Below are 12,880 nucleotides of genomic sequence, written 5' to 3'. Positions count from 1 at the left end.
AATAACTGATAGCAACTGTGAAGATGCTTTGGGAAGACTGTTTCTTCCTGACGCATTCCAGAATGAAAAGCCAGATGAGCGTGACTCTCAAGAGCTCCATGGAGTCGAGAATCATCACTGCTAATAACGGATGACTACATGCAAACATGAAAACATGCAGGGGCCCCTCACCTGTGGCAGTCACCCCTCTTAATATTACTGACCTTTTTGCTGCCACAAAATAGTTTAGACTGAAATGCATGTGTGATGGAGTCAGTTAATGATTTTCTACAAAAAAGGAGCAGGAGCAAAACGTACTAGCAAGAAAAAAAGCAGTTGGAGACGCAGGAAGCATGGGAAAATGCATCTTTCAAATTATTTTATGCCATTGTAACTGGTATCTTCTGCTGTCATCCTTTGCATTTTCTAACCTGTGCTGAAAGCTTGTCTTTAATTAGTGTTTCTGTGGAGCCTTTACAACAGCGAGTAAGTCCTCTTCAGCCCGCAAAAGTTGATCACTTCACTAAAAGCTGCATGTCTGTATCTGAGCAAAGTTAGGCCCCTGTAAAAAAACCCCATAAAATTGCTTTGCGCCAATGTCTGCCCTTAGTGGTTTTAAGAGGTGGACTGAAGAGAATGGACTAAAGAGGTGAACTAAAGAATTGTTCCAGACATCCAAATGAAACAAAGATCAAGTTAGGTCCCTGCCGTCCATTAAGATTAGAATGCACTGTAATTCCGATTTCAAGCTGTGTTTTTATTTAAACCCTATCCATAGATGTATCTAATAAGCACTAGTAGAAACTAAGTCGCATTCTAAAACCTATTCATTTAATCATAATTGTTGTATAAGTCAACCAATAAATAGCGGGTAAAGCAAGCAGAGTGAAACAACAAAATGAGCTAGCCAATCTAACTTAAATAACGACAAGCACTGCAATCTATAACAAAAAATCATGTAAGTTAATACTTTAACAGCATTTGCCATTTCATCCAATAAACATACAATGCATCCCGGTCTATTAGGTCTTTCATACTTGGTGTGACGAAAGTGTGGGATGAATAAAAACAAGACCTTACGGGCAAAATTCAACCACGCATGGGAAGGCTGGATAAAATCTTCCCCATTTTTTCAGTGCTGTGGAAGGAGGAACTAGAAGAGCCACTGGGTAGAAAATGTGTGTTTCTCCGAAGCAAAGAGGGATGGTAGAACCATGGAGCCTGGGAAAGGGTCCAGACACGATGTGTTAACACCTTGATATGGAGGATGCTGTGTTGCTGTTGTGGTCCATGAGACTGGAAGAGGTGCTGTTTCAGACCTTTGTAGCCTACCTGCGGGGAAGAACATCTTCTCCACAGTGCTTTCGAATGCAAACATAAACTGGGAGATTTCACTCCAGAGAAAGGACAATCTGGTACTTGGGGCAGAGGATGAGACGTTAGCAAATCTGGGTTTTGGTCATTTTACCTGTTGAGTTTCTTTCTGATGAGAAATGTCACTAGGCTAAATCTTTTTCTAGAGCCTAAACTTAGTTGCAGAGCTAGTGGTTTTGGTGCTACCACTACAGAGAGGCAGAAGTGACTGTTACTGCACAACAAAGGTAGTAGCATCAGTAGTGAGGACATGGGTCAGATAGGACTGGAGAACCTGGCATTTTTTTGAAGAAGCTCTCTGATGGTGGAGTGTCTTGCATGAAAGAACAACAAGAGTTTATAGTTAACACTTATGCATATTTAAAGACCATACCTTTCAAACACACCAGACTGCTGTTGTCTGCTGCTCACGCTGGCCCTGCTTCCCAAAGCAGTGGTGACCCCTTTGGCCTCTGCAGGCAACTCCACATCCTTCAACAGCAGCATCAGCTCCACGTATCATAGGCAAGGCACAGTCCATAGTGCATCCACTGATGGTTAAGAAAAGGACTTTGCTCCCAAGGGTTATACAGTCCTTGGACCTCTTTCCAGAGCTGTGTCTACGGTTCAAAGAATTTCTCATTATTATTTCTCTCTGAGCCTCTCACTCCAGTTTCCTTCTGTTTCCAAAAATCAAACAGGTCCTGAGTGGTATGACTCCTCCCTGAGGGAGGAGATTTATTGTTTTGGCGAGAACCACCCACTGGCCAAGCATTTGCATAGGTCAGTTCCTGAGCTGTGAAGCCTATAAATAATTTTGTTTAGGGATCTGGTGATGCCCCTGGGAAACTTTACATCAACAGATCTGTGTAGAGGCAGCTCCAGGCCTATGCCTCTCCCATTCCTTTTATTTTTAGAGACTTATTCCCAAGAACAGCAGACTTCTTTCTTGGGGCCATATTTTTTAAAGTGGTCCTATCTTCGCATACAAGTGTGAAACTATAATAATAATAATAATAACAACAACAACTAATGATGATGATAAGAGTAATACCTTTCACTTATGTGTTTCTCATTGCTATGATTTGCATTACATCAGAAATGTACAATAGGGGCTCCCTGCCAAGCAGATAACCAGTGTTGACCTGAAGAAGCTATGCTCCAAGACATAAGCAAGCTCCAAATAAAAATACACATGCAAAATTATATACACTCACATATATGGACTCAATCTGATTCATCCAAAGAGATGAAAGCAGTTGGCAAACAGCAATTAACTCATTTTCATGCAATAGATAAGCATCATCTTTCTATCTGATGGATGAGCAAGACAAGTTAAACGACTTGCCCAAGGTTACACAATGCATCAGGGCAGAGCTTGGAAGCAGTATAAAGGAGTCCTCATTCCCTGATCTAACCTTCCTCTTCTTGACTTTCATCTGAATTTTCAGTGTACAGAAGAACAGACGTTCAGAAATGTGCACACACATACACATATGCTTGTAAACCTGGAAGATAAAAAGACATCAAGGTTGGGCTCTAACTGCATATGGTTAGCAACCTCCCCTTGAAGATCTGTATGTCCTCCACGGCCTCTTAGCTTGCTTAGTTTAAAAGGCTGGAGCCAATTAGCATTGGATTTTGAGTAACAAATTTTCTGTTCTAACAGAAATGAGATGAGTGTCTCTCTTGATGTCTGAATTTCCACTTTTAATGTCACTGGATTTTGGCTTTGGGTAAAGAAGAAGCAAGAGTTACTGGTGAACTGCAAAGAGATGCTTTTCTTAACAGCAGAGAGATTGCAACCGTTTAAGCCGCTTCCGTTTTTTTTTTGGTGTCTACCTGAGAGGGAAGCACTCCATATTAATCTCATAGCAGTAAATTACAGAGAATTATCTCACTTTCGTAACGTTATCTACTCAAAGATCTTTAGGAATATTATGCACTAATTCAGTGTGATGGCATTGCTACAAAGGTATATGGGGCTTCTCTGTATTTTAAAGAGGAAAAAATTATAGAAGGATATTTGAAGGCCTGCTTGTTAGCAGCAGTGCTGTCTGAACGGTATGTGTGGGTGTAAAGAGTCAGGTATATAAATGTAATAGTCCACTTCCAGGGACAAATTGGAATATGCATATAAGGGAAAGTATTGTACCCAATAGCTGTGAAATTTAATATCACACAAGTAAGTGACTTACCCAAGATCTCAAAGAAAATCTGTGGCAGAATAGGGAAAGCGTCCCGCTCTTGTTCTTGAGCCACAAAACCACTCTTCCCTTTGAACCTCCAATCAGTCTTTTCTTTGATTTAAGGTTGACTGAGATGAGCTGATTAAGTTTCCATGTATCATCTGGAAGCTTCAGAACAGGCTTGTTTTGCTAGACATTCCCATCAGCCCCCATAGTTTCAGGCCTTTTGATTATAAAATGCTTTTTACGTTAGTCTTCATGGAAACTCCCTTTTTCTTTTGTTTTAATCATTTACAAGCTGGAGCCTTGCCAATTTATGTAACATGGTCTCATCCTACTCATTATTTCATCATACTCATGCCAGATCTTTATTAAATATATTTCTTCTCCCCCTTTAGTAAAAAAGGGATGGGTGCCTGGGAACCTGGATATGCAAAATGAGTGGGAATTAAGATATTTTTTTTCTCTGGGTTTTTCACCCTTTTTCTTTCCAGACTCAGAAATATCAGTGAGAAGAGCTATCTTCCCCAGTTGTGGGAGAGTAGTGCCTGTCAATTTTAGGTGCGTTATAGTGAGGGGGCGGGGGTCTTACCCTCCCAAACTTCATGGTTCCCACTAAGAGGGAGCCAAGCCACAGACTGAGATCTTACTCACATGTGCTAGGGGCACAAAAAATCTGTAAAATTTGCTCTATATGTCAATGGAACAGCATTTTAGCTTTCCCACATACGTCCCAAGCCTAAATACCTCCCAAGCCTTTCGTACCTGCAGTTCAGGTACTCTTGGTTTTCCTATCTCCTTTCACTGCTTTGGTACTTTCCTTTCCTTCCCATCTCATCTCTTACTTTTAAGGCGTATGCGTTGCTAACTGAAACAGCTATATAACTCCCTGTGATTTTCACCACCCACATTCACCCCTTTGAATGCCATGAGTACAACATCTATAATGCGATACTGAGAACTATGCCCAAGACGTCCTTAAGGGACACAGTGGTGCTCTTGCCTTGGCTGGACAGTTCAGGGAGCAAGGGCACTGGACACAGCTGAATCCTGCTGGTGAAGCTTGGCTATGGTGGTTGTCCATCTGTAAGGATTTGTTGGAGAACTCCTTTTGTCTTCTAAAGACCCATCTTGTGATGAAGTAGTCAAAGGAGGTTAGTCCAGGGCTGTAGGCTGTGTTGCTCATACTTGATAAAGCCACGCTTCTCTTTTTGGTTTTCTTTTGAGATTCGACCAAAGCCGGTGAGAGATGTGATCCCATACTCCATGGAGCAATTCCTGGACCAGGCAATTTCCTGTTGATCATATCCTTGAGCAGATCACAGGTCCCAGTCTGCCCCTCTAACTGCCCCACCACCATCTCCATTCAGAGCCACACATAAGTGGCTGCCGTGGGATCCTGTAACAACTCCCTGCCGACAGCTGCTGACAAGTGCTGGGCCCACCAGCCTTTCCCAAACATTTTTCTCTGCTATGGTCCTTGTCCACAAGAGGCTTTCTCCCCCATGCTTGCCTCCCATGGGCGTAAACTGTTTTGCTTGTTCCCAGGATAAGACGTTTTTGATGTATTTTGCATATATTTTGAACCATGAGCTTTTGCACATTTACACTAACTTGTGGTTTCCTATGCATACGAGGTTCTCCTTACCCTCAGTGGTTTTCCTAACCTTTTATTGGTGATAACTATCAGCTTTTCATGGTTTGAAGAGAACAGGGACTCCCATTACTTCAACTTTCTGTTGTGCTGCAAACATTTCAACAAGCAACTCACACAAAATTCTTTCCCTTACTTAATGGAAACCGTTTTAGTGTTCAGAAAGGGACTTGGCACCAGGGAATCCAACCATGCTTTATTAGTGTAGGTGTTGACTGCACATTGCACGAGAACTTCTTGAAAAACATACATGTGTATGTATAGGACAGCATGGTGTTGTACTTGTGTCATTGGCACTGTGCTGTCATCTGAGATGAGGACCCTGAGTTGGTGTTTCAGGGGTGTTCTCCCCAGGAACCCTCCCCCCAACCCTCACACATGGCTTATTTCAGTGCATTTCAAGTACAAACATGATTGCTCTTCAGAAGTACTTTTATGAGCCTCGGGGGTAAGTCATCTCTGGCAGGGATGATTTAGCAGTATGCCTTTGAGAAGGTGAACTCCAGCAGAGGCAGGGAAATCACCCCAAACCTCTCATGAAGGTGGTGGCAGACCTTTTAATGCAGATCCTGAGAGTCTCTTCTCACCCCTTTCCCGCACAGCCCCAGGCAGAGCTAGGGGATGCACTTTGGGTCTCTATAGCCCACTTTGTAAGGGAGACTTGTAAAAGTAATATAAAATGTGTTGTGTGCTAGGGGTAAGTGCCCATCGATGCCAGCTGAAAGCATCAAAACCTGGATGCTTGAACTGCATTCAGGAGAATGGGGCAGGCTCAGGTTTAGCCTGAAGGGCAGGAAGGCAATGGGGGAGGCCATGCCAAAAAAATACGAATATGTGCTCATATCCTAACAGAGAGGGGGATGCAACCATCTCAAAGGACCTTTGGCTCCAAGGAAGTGCTCACTGAAGGCCAAAAATTGTGCCAGCAGGCCAGTGAAAGAACAAAACCTCAAATAAAATACAATTGGGATACCCAAAGGTCTGTGGTGAAAGGAGGGAGGGGAGTAAACATAGGGCCCCAGTGTCATCAGAAACTGTGCTGAGCTTACAGTTGAACTGGTACCATGTCAGGCTTGGCTTCTGTCTCAGTTCAGAAGTGGCTCAACAAATAGGAAAATATATTGGGAGAGCAAAGGTACTGCTGCTCCTTCCCAGCTTCGTTTTCACTTGATTTCTACTTGGCTCTATGGTAATTGCTGAATTTGTGCTTCAATTTTGTCTTAATTCGTGGAATTAATGGTGTGGAAAATGTGAATTTCTGAGGAAATGCAGCAACTTAAGTAGGAAGTAACTTTTTCAGGAGTTGCGGTTATTGCAGGGTTATTTGTTACTTTGGCTCAGACCTGATAGTAATGTTGTTTGTGGCTTTAACATCTTCAAAGCACTTGGCAGGTAGGAATCCCAATACTGAACCATGTGATGGAAATACTTTTCAACAGTCTCAGTTTCTGGAAGGGGAGGAACATCAAGACTGGCCTCACAGTTTATGTTTTCAAAGATGGCTTTTACTTTTTGGTGCTTAGCTTTTGGATGCCAGTCTCACAGGCCGGCTCTTTGGCTGTACCGAGCAACCATGAGAGCCGCTGAGTTTCTGCCAGGATGCTGAGTGTGGTGTCCCATTACAAACACAGCCCATTTATTAAAGTTGAACAGCCTCTAAATAAGGGCATTTTATGGGATATATTTGAATATTTAAGCCTATATAACTTCTCCAAGCTGATGTTGAGAGTCAGTTTTCCTTCTTCACATGGTCTCACAAGGAACTGGCAGCCAGTCCCAGGAGAGGGACAGGACTGGGAGTGGGATGGTCAAACCCCAGGTTTTCTAGGGGTGATGGAGGGCAGGAGAGCATGGACAAGCAGACAAGCACAGACACCCCAGTGTGTGGATAAAGGACCAGCATTCGCGTGGGCATAGCTGGCAGGAGGATATTTTCCCAAGCCAGCTCTGCATCAGCCAGTTTATCAAACTGAATCATATTGCTTCCAGCACAGCCTTTGGGGAGAATTTATTGTTTGAATGGGGGAGCACGTTGAAAAGAGACCGTGGTACTATGGATCTGGGCATATTTTAGCTACAGACCCATCCTGAAGCCACAGCTCCGGTTTGTCCTGTCCCCTTTGCTGTAGCATCCCAGAGCCTGTGATCGCAGTGCAGGCTCAGCGCTTGCTCTTTGACAAGTGGTAGTCTGCAAAAAATCATCTGGCAATTTTAATACTTACATCTTTGTTTCACAGTGGGGCTCTAGAGTTTAGCAGCTATCTTTCAGGAGGCCCCAGATCAAGTTGTAGTTGTTAGTTACGCTATGCAATGGAGCAGCACTTACACAAAACCAACATGGCAGCTGGTGCTGGGGTTTCATGGACACATAACAGCCCAAATGCCAAAAAGACAAGGGGAAAAAAAAATCTATTTAAGCAATTTTTTCCTCTCTATAGGAACTTAGTCTGTCAGCAGCATAAACACTTGCAATCATGCACTTCCTAGGATGCATGTGCTATCGAAAAGGGAGGTGTTAATTGCTGTGCTAATTACAACATGATTGCTTTGCACTTGTTTTGCACTTGCAGGTGATTAAATTTTTAACGAAGCATATTACTTGGCACTGTTAGCACAGTTAACACATTTCTCTCTCTCTCCCTCCTCTCCCCCCTCCCTCTCTCTCTGTTTTTTTTTTTTTTTTTTATGCCTTGGGAGAAGTCCCGTGCCACAGACCCTTCGCTGGCTGCGATGCGCTGTTGTGCTTGGAACAAGCCCCTGTTTAGGCTGTTGGTAGCAGTACCCCGGCTTCCCGCTCGCAAAGAGCAGCAGCCTGTTATCATCAGGCTCAGCATGATGGCGCCGGCCAGATGCGAACGCAGAACCCACCAAGGTATTAGCTAAAAATTAGGCAAGGCTGTTGATGCCAGTCTCCCAGATTTCATTTAAAAACCACGCCAGCTCGAGCCAGTCAGGCGGCAGCGGTGGAGGGTGTGCGGGAAGGTGGAGAAATGACAGCGAGTTCCCCGTGATTTATTTCTGCTTTGCCGAGCGGGTTCCCAGCTGAACGGGAGCAGGGGAAACTTGCATCTGTTCGGTGGGCAGGCTCGTATCTCTCTGATAAGGCAGCAATTACACGGCCCAGTGAGGCTGCGTGACCAAAGGAGAGCTGGGCGAACCAGCCCGACGGGCATAGGCAGCTTTACCTTTCTGCTGCTGCTTTTGCAAGTTCTCTGCAAACTTGTTGATTCTGATGGGTTTGAGCTCATCGATCCCAAACAAACGATGATCGATCCTTGGTGGATGCTGTCCAGCCTGGCGGATTGCTTTTGAATTGCTTGGCACTGCGGGCCTTTGCCTTTGGAGACTGTCTGGTCTATTTGTTATGGCAGTGGAAACTTTTTGAGGCTCTTGGGGTCAGGCTGTATGAATGGACGTGGTTGCTAGTATTATGCATAAAAAAGGGGGGTGATCCAGTCCTGGAAAGGGCCCTTCACAAGAAGAGGCAAAAAGGTGCATACTGTTTCTGTTTAGGGATAAGTAAAAGGAGGGAAACTGGGAGGACAATGAGAAATACGGAAAAGGTTAGAAAAGATGATCTCATTTAGCCAGTTTTTCAAAATTCATGAGCAAGAGTCACTCAATAAGGAAGCACAAAAGGAAAGAAGAAGATTCGAAACTGATAAGGAAATCTTTTTAGACAACACTTAATTAACCCTGGGAACTTACTGCCACAAAATACCACTGAGCCCAAGAGATTAGCAGGATCCAAAATGGACTAGACATTTGTATGGATAACGAGAACTACATTAGACTAGATTAAAAAAAACCAAACAGGGATGCAAACTCTCATGCTTCACGGTGTTGGGAAACAGCTAACTGATGAGGAGTAAGAAAAAGCTTCCCCTATGGGCGGATCATCCCATGATGGTTCATTAAGGGGGGGGTTCATGTGCTGTCCTGCGAGGCAGCTGATCCGGGCCGCTGGCAGGGACGGGCATCGAGCGCGGCAGAACAATGGCCTGATCCGGCACCCGGCCATTCCTTTGTTCCTGCGTGGCATTGTTCTGCGTCAGGGACTAGGCCAGGGATACCTTTTATAAATAGAAAAGGGGGAAACCAAAGCGATTACAAGGAGACTATGTGAATACTAGTCCTGACATAAATCTTTGCCTCTCGCGCACGCACGCACCCAGTGAATTAATAGGAACAAAGGAAAACGTCGCTGCTGGGATTGTTTACATAATATGAATTAAAAAGGGCCTGGGAACACCTTCAGCATGAATTAGCTGAATTTATTTTGACTAAATGTTTGTGAACCGTTTTTAGGCGCATGTGCTGAATTTTACTGCGTCCAGGAACAGGCAAGCATACCTTGATGAGGAGTGAAATCCTGAAGGATTTGGGGACAGCAGGTCTGGTCCCTGGGGAGCTGGGAGATAAGACTGAGGGGTGGTACCCACAGTGGCAGAGACCCCCCTGCCCTGTAGTTGATTTGCCTTTAGCATTAAGCATTAAACTAAAATGTGCGCTTACCATGCTCTCATGTCTTGGCAAGTTCAGCCTAGAAGTTCATGGACACTGACCCTTACATATTAAATATAGATAATGTAAATAGATTTGCCCATTGGCATTAACAGGACAAACTTAAGTACCTAAGCCTCACACTTTTCGTGCCACATAATTATTCACGTGTCGCCGTTCACATAATTGGAGGACTAACAGTCCAAGGGGGAATGAAAATGACAACAGGAATATGTTTTCTGCAAAGCTGGCAAGTTTGCATTAACAATTTAGGATGCCAGTGAGGCTCTCTTTAATGTTTCATAAATTCTTTTGGCCCACAAATCACAGCCCTTCACCTTTCCCACCATTTTGGCCACATGGCCCTGCAGGCAGGTCTGTCACGCATGAGGGAAAGGCAAGCAGCGGGAGAAAACCCCGCGTGCCCAAGCGCGGCCCTGGGGGAGGCAGAGTGCGTGTGTCCCCTCCGTGGGGGCTGAAGAGGTGGGGAGCAAGCAGGGGGTGGCTGCAAAGCCCCAGGGACTCCAGCAAAATGTCTTCAATCGCAGGATCAGTTTTTGCTTGACTTTTCCGTGCCAACTTTAATAGATGTGAATTGATAATCGCTTTTAACTGGCAGGTTTCATTATCTGCAGTTTCATTAAGAGCGATATCTGCTAAAGGACCACTGACTGTTTTTTTATTTTTTGCTTAATGGGTTCAATTATATCCGTAGCAAACCTTGCCATTTTTTCCCCCACCAAACTTCATATTCTAGTCTATTACTCACTGTCTGTCTGGCCCCCATCGTGCTTTCACTGCAGATGTCATAACAGAAAAGAGATGAACAGGCAGCTCTTACTTCCCGATAAATTAATGTGCTGCAGTCTAATCCATATCCCAAATGATAAAGTTAACAACAGTTTGCAAGCCTGTCACATAATCTAAAAAATTCAGATGGATATTTTTCCCCCTCGTGTGGGAGGAAAAAGCCGTTTCGGGGATGAACAGTTATTAATACGTTCAGGCTGCAGCAGAATGTCATGGAAATGGCACAATTAATTCATCGGCCGCCTCAATCCAGTGGCGAAGCGCTTTTATTGGGAGCAACCTGTTCGGCAGGCAGCTGGCCACAGCGCCGTTCCTGGTCCTTCCTTCGGCTGCTTGCTCCAGCTGGGCTCGGGCCCTGCTCAGCTGCCAGCCTTTCGGGGACGAATTTCCGCCCCGCTCTTCGGGGTCAGTCACCTGCGGCTCTCCCACACTCCCCAGCATGTGGTTACTGGGATGTGGAAACGGGGGCTCGGCGAAGCCTGCTCTAAATCTGCCGTGCCGCTCCAGAAACTGCCGTGTGCGGCAGCCTCAGCGGCGCGCGTTCCCTTTGCAAGGGGCAAATTAATTTGCGGGATGGCTTGATAGATATCCCTAGACCTGCCGCTGTGAGTCACCTGCGGCTCTCCCACACTCCCCAGCATGTGGTTACTGGGATGTGGAAACGGGGGCTCGGCGAAGCCTGCTCTAAATCTGCCGTGCCGCTCCAGAAACTGCCGTGTGCGGCAGCCTCAGCGGCGCGCGTTCCCTTTGCAAGGGGCAAATTAATTTGCGGGATGGCTTGATAGATATCCCTAGACCTGCCGCTGTGCCACAGGCGGGGCAGGGTGGGCTTCCCGGCGGCTGCCTCCTGTGGGGTTTCACTGGGGAAAGCGGTGTGCAGAGCCCCTCTGTTCACACAGAGCGGCTCAGGTACCCTCAGCGTCCGAGGGATGGATCCTCAGCCGAGGGAAACTGGATTAGCACCTTAAAAACTCATGGAGTTAAGCCAGTTTTTTATGTGCAAAACGGGTTTGTTCAGATAAACTCTCCAAATAATGGGAAATTACCCTGATTTCTTGGTCTGGAATTCTTACAAGAAGAAAGTTTCCTATAAGACTTTCCTGGTGTCTTGCTCCAGCCATACCAGATATAATGGAAAAAATTTTATCCTAATATTTTTCAGTGATTTTAACCACAATGCAGATGTGCAGAGGAATGAGGGGAAAAAAATAAAGGCAATAACGAAAACCTTGCAAGTTTTCTGTGCTGCAAAGACATCAGCTGAGGTATAATGTCATGGAAAGGGTGTGAGGGATGGAGAAATCTTTGTATCAAAGCTAAGTTGCATATTCTTGATTTCCGTGCTTTGTTTTGCTCTTCTTGCCAGTTCTATTGTTATATTTTTATTTTTTTTTTGCTGATGGTAGGCATGGCTGACATGAGACTTAGATCTAAAGTTTGCATTGCTGGTGTTACGTGGTAGCTCCCTTTTACTTCACCCTGCAACCCTGCTTTGAAATCTGGGATAAGCACACTTTCAAGGTGCAAATATGTGGTGGGTAAGGAGAGAGGGGGAGGTGGTTGGCATTGGGGGTGTTAGCTGCAGTTGCTGAGCTGGTGGCCTGAGAAAACCAGAAGAAAATGAGACAGTAGCTTGTTGCAGGAGTCACCTGGGGAGATGAAGGAATACCACAGCAGGCAACAGCTTTTCCAGTGTGCTGGCTCCGGCGTGGAGCAGACATGCTGTTATGAGGCCCACACAGCTGTCTGCCGAGTGTGTGGGCAGTGCGGGCCAAAACAACCTCCTCCAAACCTGCTTTTGAGGTTCTTCCTTCACTTCAGAGTCACCTTGGCTTCTCTTTGTGGAGAAGGTAAGGCCATGCGCAGGCTCCACACCTCTTGCTCCCATTTTGGTACATCTGGCATCAGCGCTACCCTCATGCTCCATCAGCATGGGAGTTTCCACCCAAAAAGTGAGTAGGAAGCAGAGGTGGTGGGGGAGTCTGGGTGTCCCTTCAGCAAAGTGCTACACATGAATGACCAACAAATGTCTCCCTCGCTCAGAGCAGAGCAAGTATAAATGCAGAAAATATCCCACCACTTTGTGACATATACCTTAATCTAACACAATGAAAACCACAGATGGTGAATTTAAGGATGTTTCCCTCTTTAGGAGACGCTGACAGAGGACACCTTTGTTCAGGAGTTTAATGGTCCCTGGACAAGGACCCTGCAAACAGCCCCTTTTCCTCTTGGGTGGTTCTGATGTCAAATGAGCGAAGGCAAAGCTTATTCCTGAGGTTGACCTATTTCTGTGGAGCAGCTGCAAGCCAGGGTAATAATCCACTTATCTGGTGAGAAAACCACAGCAGCACCTTACAGACAGGCACCATCTTGCAGAGCTCTGGTTCAG

This window comes from Charadrius vociferus, unplaced genomic scaffold, assembly GCF_000708025.1.
Source record: "Charadrius vociferus isolate BGI_N301 unplaced genomic scaffold, ASM70802v2 scaffold375, whole genome shotgun sequence".
In the NCBI taxonomy this organism is placed as follows: Eukaryota; Metazoa; Chordata; class Aves; order Charadriiformes; family Charadriidae; genus Charadrius; species Charadrius vociferus.
Note: the sequence above shows the minus strand (reverse complement) of the source record.